General features: G+C 41.2%; 2 pseudogenes; both read left to right on the forward strand.

The window, feature by feature from the left end:
* The first annotated feature begins 4064 nt into the window (after positions 1–4064).
* Positions 4065–4182, forward strand: LOC128132518 (5S ribosomal RNA; annotated as a pseudogene).
* A 196-nt stretch (positions 4183–4378) lies between these two features.
* On the forward strand, positions 4379–4496 carry LOC128132519 (5S ribosomal RNA; annotated as a pseudogene).
* Positions 4497–9373: the final 4877 nt, after the last annotated feature.

Raw genomic sequence — 9373 nt, forward strand, 5'->3', positions numbered from 1 at the left:
CACATTAAATTACACCAGTATCTATATATCAACTTCATTAATTTCAACATTCAATATTGATAAAAAAAATATATTTCTTTGATTTCAAAATAAGGTGTGTACAAGAATAAATATAAAACAATTACATTATGGAAATTCCAGATTACAACAATATGCACAATGCAGAAAATCACTTAACAATTAAGAAGAGAACACGCAACCAAAAATGATCTATGTCTCAACACCTTGAAGGCAACATACTGTGAATAATAAAACTAAAATGAACCCTAGAAAAATTCGAAAACAAGGAATTATGGTTTACATACCTTTAGATCTATTATAGCAAATAGATCTCTTGATTCCTTCCTTTGCACTTAAAAAAGAAAGCACCAAAAATTCAGTGCCTCTAATGGTTTATACCCAAACCCTGGCAGCTAGAAGACAAGAGGAGAGAGGATGAGAGAAGGATAAAACCGGTCATCCTTTTGATAAAAATGGTGGGAGAAAATAAGCACCCTATGGGTCCTATTTATAGTTGATAGGAAAACTTTGGAAACCTTAATCTCGAATATAATAACAATATTACAAATCTGGGTGGTTATCCAATTTCCTTATCTTCAGGAGGCTTACAGAAACCCTAAATGGGTCTCCTCAGAATCGTCCCTTCAAGGAAGGTTATGGAATCCTTCCTTGTTCAACTCTTGATCAATTACAACATAAGTCCTCGCACCTGTAACTAATTATAACTAACCCATAATTAAATCCAAATGAATTTTGATTAATTCTTAATTAATTATTAGTATTTCCAATTAATATTAATCATATAATATATTAATAAATTATCCTCTCTCTTTAAATTTCATTCTATTCGGTTACTAACTATGAGGTCAACCCAAAAAGGACTTTGCTTCTTTAATTATGAGCTTAGAAACCTTAACCCAACAGTCTCCCACTTGGATAAGTCTATAACTATAATTGCAAGTATAACCTTGAACCAAACAACAAAGTGTGCTTTCCGTAGAAATTGCCAAACTCTGATTCAAATTAGACACTGGCCCTAAGATAAGTGATCAACTATTCGTTTGTTCTTCAATATATTGTATGGACACAAGACATGGAATCCAATCAATCTCATTGTCCAAAATTCTTTTTCCCGATTTCTTTATTTGTAATGATGTCATTAGACTACTTAATTGAACACATCAATTTAGTCATGGTTGGGCCCAACACTATAATGTCAACACCAAATCACCAAGGGGCCCAAATATATTGTTTTTCCCATTAGGAAAAAAGGAACTAATAAACTTTGACTACATATCTGGGACCTTTACTCACCAAATCATACATGATACTATGTTTTATAACATCATGTTACTGATGCGTTTTCGCAAGCACAAATGTATAACCGACTTGTAAATCACAACTTATGTATCTCTTTTTAAAGAATAGAAGATATTATTGTCTTATAATTACTCATGATTGAATCCATGAAGTAATTTCTAAGCATGGTTTATCCAATACTTAAAATCTCTATTTTTAAAGTACTCATGAATACTGTAGCACTCCCATGCAATGTCCAATATCTATGAGCAATCTCCATTCGATTCATGATAGTCTTAAAATCACTACTTACTTCCAAATGTATAAGCGACTGTGGAATTTTGAAAAATCAAATTACTCTAGAAGTAAACATGCAAAGTGAAACACAAGAATAAATAACTGAAGAAGGCAGTACCGATACTCATAAATAATTCTCTATTATTCATTCACCAAAAGTCAATCACATATGTTTTGTTACAAAGTTTCAAACTATCAACCAACTACTAAAACTAATATCATCTCTTAAGCCAATGCTCTTTGGATGTTGGTTGTGCTTTACCTTGCTCAGAGCCTTCGTGAAAGGATCTACAGGATTATCTTCTGATGACACTCGTTTCACCAGGAGATGTCCATCTTCAACCCTATATTTGATGTAGTGACACTTTCTGTTGATATGCTTAGACCTAACATGTCTTTTAGTTCTTTGGTCAAAGCAACCACGCCTTCATTATCACAAAAGAGTTCTATTGGCTCTTGAATGGTCGGGACTACTCTGAGATCTCCGATGAAATTCCTCAACCAATCTGCTTCCTTTGATGCCTCACTCGCTACGATGTACTCTGATTCACAAGTAGAATCATCCATCGTTGACTACTTGGAACTTTTCCAAGTCACCGGTCCACCATTCAATAAGAACACCCAGCCAGATTGAGAACAAAAGTTGTCACGATCTGTTTGAAAGTTGGCGTCACTATATCCACTCACTCTCAGCATATCGTTGTCACCAAGAACTAGAAACATGTCTTTTGTTCTTCGTAAATACTTGAGAATATTCTTGACTATTGTCCAATAGGCTCTGCCTGGATTACCATGAAATTGACTAACCATGCTCAATGCATATGACACATTAGGAAAGTACATGTCATAGAAAATATGATCGATCCTATAGCTGAAGCTATGGGAATCGACTCATGTCATCTATTTCTTCATCAGTACTCGGACTTTGAGTCTTACTCAATTTAACAATACAGTGAATGGGAAAATCCCTTTCTTGGAGTTCTCCATATTTAAACGCTTCAATATTTTTTCCAAGTATGTAGTCTAACTAAGACCAATGAGACATCTCTTTCTATCCCTCAAAATTATTATATAAGGATATATGTCACTTCCTCTAGATCCTTCATAGAGAAACACTTACCAAGCCAAGATTTCACTTCTTGTAAGGTTGGAATGTCGTTTCCTATAAGGAGTATGTCATCAACATACAACACTAGGAAAGTTACTATACTCCCACTAGCTTTGATGTACACACAAGACTTATCATCACTCCTAGAAAATCCAAACTCTTTGACTTTCTCAAAGAAGCAAAGATTCCAGCAACGAGATGCTTTTTTCAATCCATAAATGGATTTCTCAAGCTTACACACTCTATTAGGATATTTGGCATGTATAAAACCTTTTGGCTGACTCATGTAGACATTCTGTAACACCAAGATTTCCAAAAACAAAATTTTCATTTAAATAATCAATTTAATATTAAAAACACTTGCTTAAAATCTTATTTACATTCGAATTTCCAAAACATAGTTTCTCTTTCATTATAATAGAAGACCAGGATCCTCCAAAACATTACTCTTTCTTCGGTGTGTACAATCGAACCGTTGCCATCCCACGTTACTGTAAGAACCTGAAACAACATAACGTAAACAACGTAAGCACGAAGCTTAGTGAGTTCCCCAATATACCTTACGCACATACGCCCTCCGGCCCGGACCTTTCGGTCCACGTAACATTGCCTTCCGGCCCGGATCTTTCGATCCACATAACATTGCCTTCCGGCCCGGATCTTTCGATCCACATAACATTGCCTTCCGGCCCGGATCTTTCGATCCACATACATTGCCTTCCGGCCCGGATCTTTCGATCCACATACATTGCCTTCCGGCCCATACACGTATATAACACATAATACAAATACTCTAACACATAAAGCACATATATCATATATCATACCTGACCTTTCTGTCACATAATACATTGCCTTCCGGCCCATATATAAGCATGTATATCACGCGTAGCAACTAACTTTCCATCCATAGCATATAAACATAACACACAACATACTTGACCTTCCGGTCACACAATCAAACCCTTCCGGGTGAGGTATAGTGAGAAAACTCACCTCGCGAACACTGGAAGATAGCAACTCCTAAAATCCCTTGCACTTGATCCTCCGGGCTACAAGCTCCCTGTAACATCATATATCCCTTATTTAATACTTCTATCTTCCACGTTAACTGCCCCTAAGAAATCACACCAGTCAACTCTGGTCAACAGTCCATTGTCAGCTCGACTGGACTCGGCGAGTTCCCTGGCGACTCGGCGAGTCTGGTCGTCCTTCAGTCCTTTGAGATTCCCCTTCTACTCGTCGAGTATCCTCTTTGACTCGACGAGTCACTCCTGAAAGTGGGTTAGATTTGATCCCACATCGGCTTGGAAGGAGAACTAAACACTCCTTATAAGGGGTGCGGATACCTTCCTTGTCACAACGCGTTTTAAATCCGTGAGGGCAGCAGATCCCATAAGAACTCTGCAGTTAAGCGTGCTCGGGCGGGAGTAGTACCAGGATGGGTGACCCCCTGGGAAGTCCTCGTGCCGAGTGGCCCAAAGCGGACAATATTGTGATACGTGCCAGAGGGGGATGTTACAAATGGTATCAGAGCTAGGGCACGGGTCGATGTGTTCGACGGGGACGTCGAACCCTATAATGGGGGGTGAAAGTGGGTTAGATTTGATCCCACATCGGCTTGGAAGGAGAACTAAACACTCCTTATAAGGGGTGCGGATACCTTCCTTGTCACAACGCGTTTTAAATCCGTGAGGGCAGCAGATCCCATAAGAACTCTGCAGTTAAGCGTGCTCGGGCGGGAGTAGTACCAGGATGGGTGACCCCCTGGGAAGTCCTCGTGCCGAGTGGCCCAAAGCGGACAATATTGTGATACGTGCCAGAGGGGGATGTTACACATTCTCAGATAACTTCCCATTTAGCAATGCAGTTTTAACATCCATATGTCATACCTCATACTCATAAAAGGCAGCAATCTCAAGCATAATCCTGATCGACTTTATCTTAGCCACTGGTGAGAATGTATCATCATAGTTAACCCCTTGTGTTTAAGTAAAGCCCTTTGCAACCAGTCCAACTTTGAACATGTGTGTTTTTCCATTTATGTCGGTCTTCTTCTTGAAGATCCATTTGCAGCCTACTATCTTTCGACCAGGTTCATGATCAACCAAGTTCCATACTTGGTTATCATACATGCATTGGATCTCGTTATCCATAGCCTCTTTCCATTTTGCAGCCTCACGGACTTCCATCGCTTCCTTGTAGTTAACAGGTTCATCCAAATTTACCAGTGTTCTATCACTAACAAATGTGTCCCCATCTATAGGTATAGAAAACCATAAATGGTAATTTTGGGAGTAGAATTAGTATGTTGGGTGTACAAGTGAGTACGCTAAGCGTACTAATGCCTGGGTGAAACCCTAATTTTTAGGGTTTGGGGAGTATTTAAAGACCTTTATGGATCATTTAGCCTCACCCTTTCATCCTTTTAGCCCTTAAGCCGTTCTTAGCAAACCCAAACCCTATAAGAGAGTGTTTTGAGATTAAAGTGTGTTATTTGTGTGCTTAAAGGAAAGGAAGTGCATCAAGGAGTCTAGAAGGGAAAGCAAGCTTGTGGATCTTGGATTATCATCTTCTTGGGAAGCTCCAGAAGGTAAAAAGTTGCTACCTTTATGCTTGGTTTACTTAGTTCTCATCTTGGGAGATTTATGGTGTTATTTTGTCCCAAAAAGTTCCATTGTTGTGCATGTTTGGTGTTGGATGTTTGGGTTGCCTTTTCAGACCCTAGGAAGGGTTCTAAGCCATAAAAATGAGGTCCCTTTAGCTAGTTTAGCTCAATACTTCTTATGAAAGGTCTTAATGGATTAAGGCCATGTATTAAGGACTTTAGGGTTCTCAATGGTTTCTATCGAGATGAGTGGGATACGCAGAGTGACGTCGGGTAAACACATATCAAGTCTAAGAAGTGGATCGATCGGGTGTGAAACTTGTGGAATATCCGGAAGTAGTAGTGGTCTGACGAGGGTTGGACCAAATCTCCATGAGGATTCTCAGATGGTTCTATGCTCTCGGGAGGGTAGAGCTTTTCAGTACTTAGAACATAGTGTACTTCTATGGCAAGATCATCACTGGCGTGATCACCATTCCAAAGTTCCTAACGTTCTCTCTCATACTGGTAGTGTAGTCCTTCAGGTTGGTTCTTAGGAAGCTTGGGCTGTCTTTGGTTTCGTATTTCGTGTCAATTGGCTTTTAGAGGCTTTCTAGATCATCAAATGGGTTGCGTGTCTACGGTTATCTGTTTGCTGTAGAGTGTCTATCTCAAGCTCGTGCAAAGTGATCCTGCACTTCTGATGCTTGAGATATTTCTAACGGAAACCCTCAGGGTCGGGGAAATAGGGTTTCACTAGACGAGTGTTGGACTATCTCTGGAGGTGGTTCTACTATTTCTGCGTGAGATAGTATTCGTGGAACACCTAGTAGTCCAATGAATCTCTAAGACTTTTGTTTATTCTAGTGCGGAAAGCGCATGCTCCTGCATAACCCCTCGACTAACACCAAGGCTGGTGTGAAGTCTATAATCTCTTCGGGATCTGGGTCATGAGGCTTGACGCAACTACTTCCGCACTTTGATCAAGTATTCTTGGCTACGGAGGTTATCTTGTGGTTCTCGGTATCCTGGTGTTCACTTCGGAGAATGTAGTCTATCGTCTACAAGGCGACGATGACTTCCTCCATGCGAGAGGGCGGAGGATCTTAGGCACTACTAGTCTGTAACAGGGTGTACGAAGTTCCTGAGTAGTGCGAGCATCTACTGTAACTACTCTTCCGAAGGTTCTGAGTTTTCCTGATCTAGGTCAAATCTAGTGAGTATAGGGTTCCATTACTCGGAACTTTAATCCCTTTACTAACTGAGGGTGTTAGCTACTATGTGGGCTTAACCGGTATGACAACAAATTTCGGATTCGTGGTCATTATAGTATCTCAACCCGTAGTGGTTCTCTTGACTCCAACTCCTATTTTATGGAATAGGATGAAGGGCTTTACTATGAGGTTCGTGGTAGAGCTCATACTCGGCCTAACCACTAATACTTAGTGTATGCAAGTCGTATATAATTGAGGTCGGCAGGATGTTCAGTTGTGCGACTCCACCCTATACCCACAACCCAACGAGGAACAGGGAGCAGGGAGGAAGCACACATCTTAAATCTTTTTGATCCCAACTATATACCACCTTTATGCATATACCTGGTTATAGTGGTCAGTCCCATGAGTTCTATCCTCTGGATTCACGAACCTGATGTGCGAGGTGCGAAGGGTCTTTCTGGGGAATCTATAGAGTATGCTTCGGGTGGTTATTGTCTTCTGGAGTATCAGCAGTGTCTTTCGCTTCGGTTTCCGTATGACTAAGAGGGGTCGGTTAACAGCACGCGGTACCCTTATCTTGGGTACTTCGGAAGGTTTGAGATAAGAGGGACGACTGACGGATCGCATTAGGTTTAATCATTTGTATTATGTTTAGGTTCGGAAGAACCTTTACTTGCCGACATGGCTACGGAGAAAGTTCTTTTTACACAGCACTAGGGATGTACACATGGTTGCACTAGGTCAAACCATGATCGATAGAGTCGTCGAAATTGGCATACCTCGACAGGATATAAAATGAAGATCGATAGAGTCATGCGCCGATCAAGCACACAAGTTCTAGGCGTCTAGGGTTTCGTCCCGTGTATCACTGCCGCGGATACTTGGACTGATAGAGTCGACGCGGAACTATAGAGAGTCCTAAGTGTTTCTGAGTAGAGTACCTTTTCATGAATGGATTCTCACGAGGCATTTCTATAATCGCCTAACATATACTAGTCATGTATAATTAAGGTGGGGAGGACTGTTGACTGAGCGACTCCGCCCTAAATCCACAACCAAACGAGGAACAGGAAATGAGGCGACATTTACTCACTCTAGGTCTATCCATCTTAACTATACATGGCCGTAACATATATGTTTAGCCATTATAGTTTTACCTGATGAATTTTAAATTTTATAACAGTGTTGCGACTTTTGCCTTACTAGGAAAAATATTTACATTTGAATTAGTCTTTTAATGTTTTCAGTTTAACTATCCGAGATTGAGTGACGTACCAAAAAAATCCACTGGGTTCCTTGATGCTTCTCCCTAAGCATTAGAGTTAGGCTCCTCCTGTGTCTTTGTCTTTTCCTTCGGTTGGGCAGTCCTTCTTGAAGTGTCCAATCTCACCACATAGTCAGCAAACTGGATTGGCCATCACATTGGTGATTGATGCAATACGCTCCACCAGAGTTCTGCATACACGAGCAGTATGCCCCTTCATGTTGCACCTAGCACATAAGAGTTCCCGACAGACACCATGATGATGGTAGCTACACTTGTTGTAGTGGGGGAGGTTTCCTAGGTATGTTCTTCTTGAAGTCGGGAGGGAAGGATTGACAGAGGCATTGACCGTCTCAGCTCGTTGCCCTTCGGAAGGTCCTTGAGCCGAGGTACCTCCCTCTCGATCTTGAGTTTTCTCTTTAGTGGATTCGGTTGAGGTCCTTGGGTGGCTGGGTATGCAGGGGTTGGTTGCTGATGTCCATTGCTAGGGCCCTTGCTAACATTGGCGTTGTTAGCATTCATGTGAGCCATGACAGCTGCTACAGCTGCTGATACTGCATCTTGGAACGTAGCTTCATCGAATAGGAGAGGAGGTTTCTTGCTTGTGGACTGGTTACGCTTCTTCGGAGGCATGGTTTTTCCTACACGGAAAGGAATACATGATAATGAGAGACGATGGCTAACCCTGGACATATCTGTCCTGACTGCATTAGGTGTAAAAATTTTCCGTGCCTCGGGTACTGGTTGTCTGAGTGTCGACCTACATCCTTATGATATAGTCTTGGTAATCAAGGTAGGAGTGTGAGTATCGGAAAAAGGCCATAAGATGGGTGTCGTTCCTACTAAGTTACCTTAACACCGGGAAAGGTTTCTCTCCGGCCTGGAGAGATTTGAGAACGGTTCGGAACGAAAATCACGGAAAGAGAGGCATCATGAAAGCTCATGGCTAAACACTCTCAATAGAGGTGCGGGGATCCGCTCAAATCGTGTATCTGGCAACGGGAAACGACGATTTACCTAACACATAGCGTGAGTTGTGTATCCACTAACTCACTAAATTGTATTATTTTACGGGTTTATTAGTGTAACGAACACGAGGAAATGACAATTCTCGGGTTCCATGTACTGGCTCCCTCTGTCTGCCTCTTATCTTTGGCTGGTATCGGCGTTGGTTTCCTTCGGGTAGTTACCTAGGTTTCTCTTCTCGTATGGACATATTGAATCTCTACTCCACCTTAATTCCGAATCCGTCTCTGGATGTCTTCACTTCATGATGGATGACTAGAAATTTCGGAAGTTTAGGCGAATTTCTCACCGATGTCCCTAAAAAGATATAGGTACTTGGTGAATTCAATAGTCTCAACCCAGTTCATTTATTTCCGAACAGGAAATCTTCTCAATGAACCTCTTCTGGGTCTGCATCAACTCTTCTGTCAAGCACTGAAGTGGATAGGGTTGTCTACAGGGTTCGTGAGAGAATGGAAATGTCTAAAGAATCCTAAGAGATTATTAACATTTCACTGGATGATCCATATCGAGTCCTGCTACGATTACACAGGGTATACAAATCATATATAGCTTAGATCCGATAGGCCTTCGAA

This window comes from Lactuca sativa, chromosome 2, assembly GCF_002870075.4.
Source record: "Lactuca sativa cultivar Salinas chromosome 2, Lsat_Salinas_v11, whole genome shotgun sequence".
NCBI lineage: Eukaryota > Viridiplantae > Streptophyta > Magnoliopsida > Asterales > Asteraceae > Lactuca > Lactuca sativa.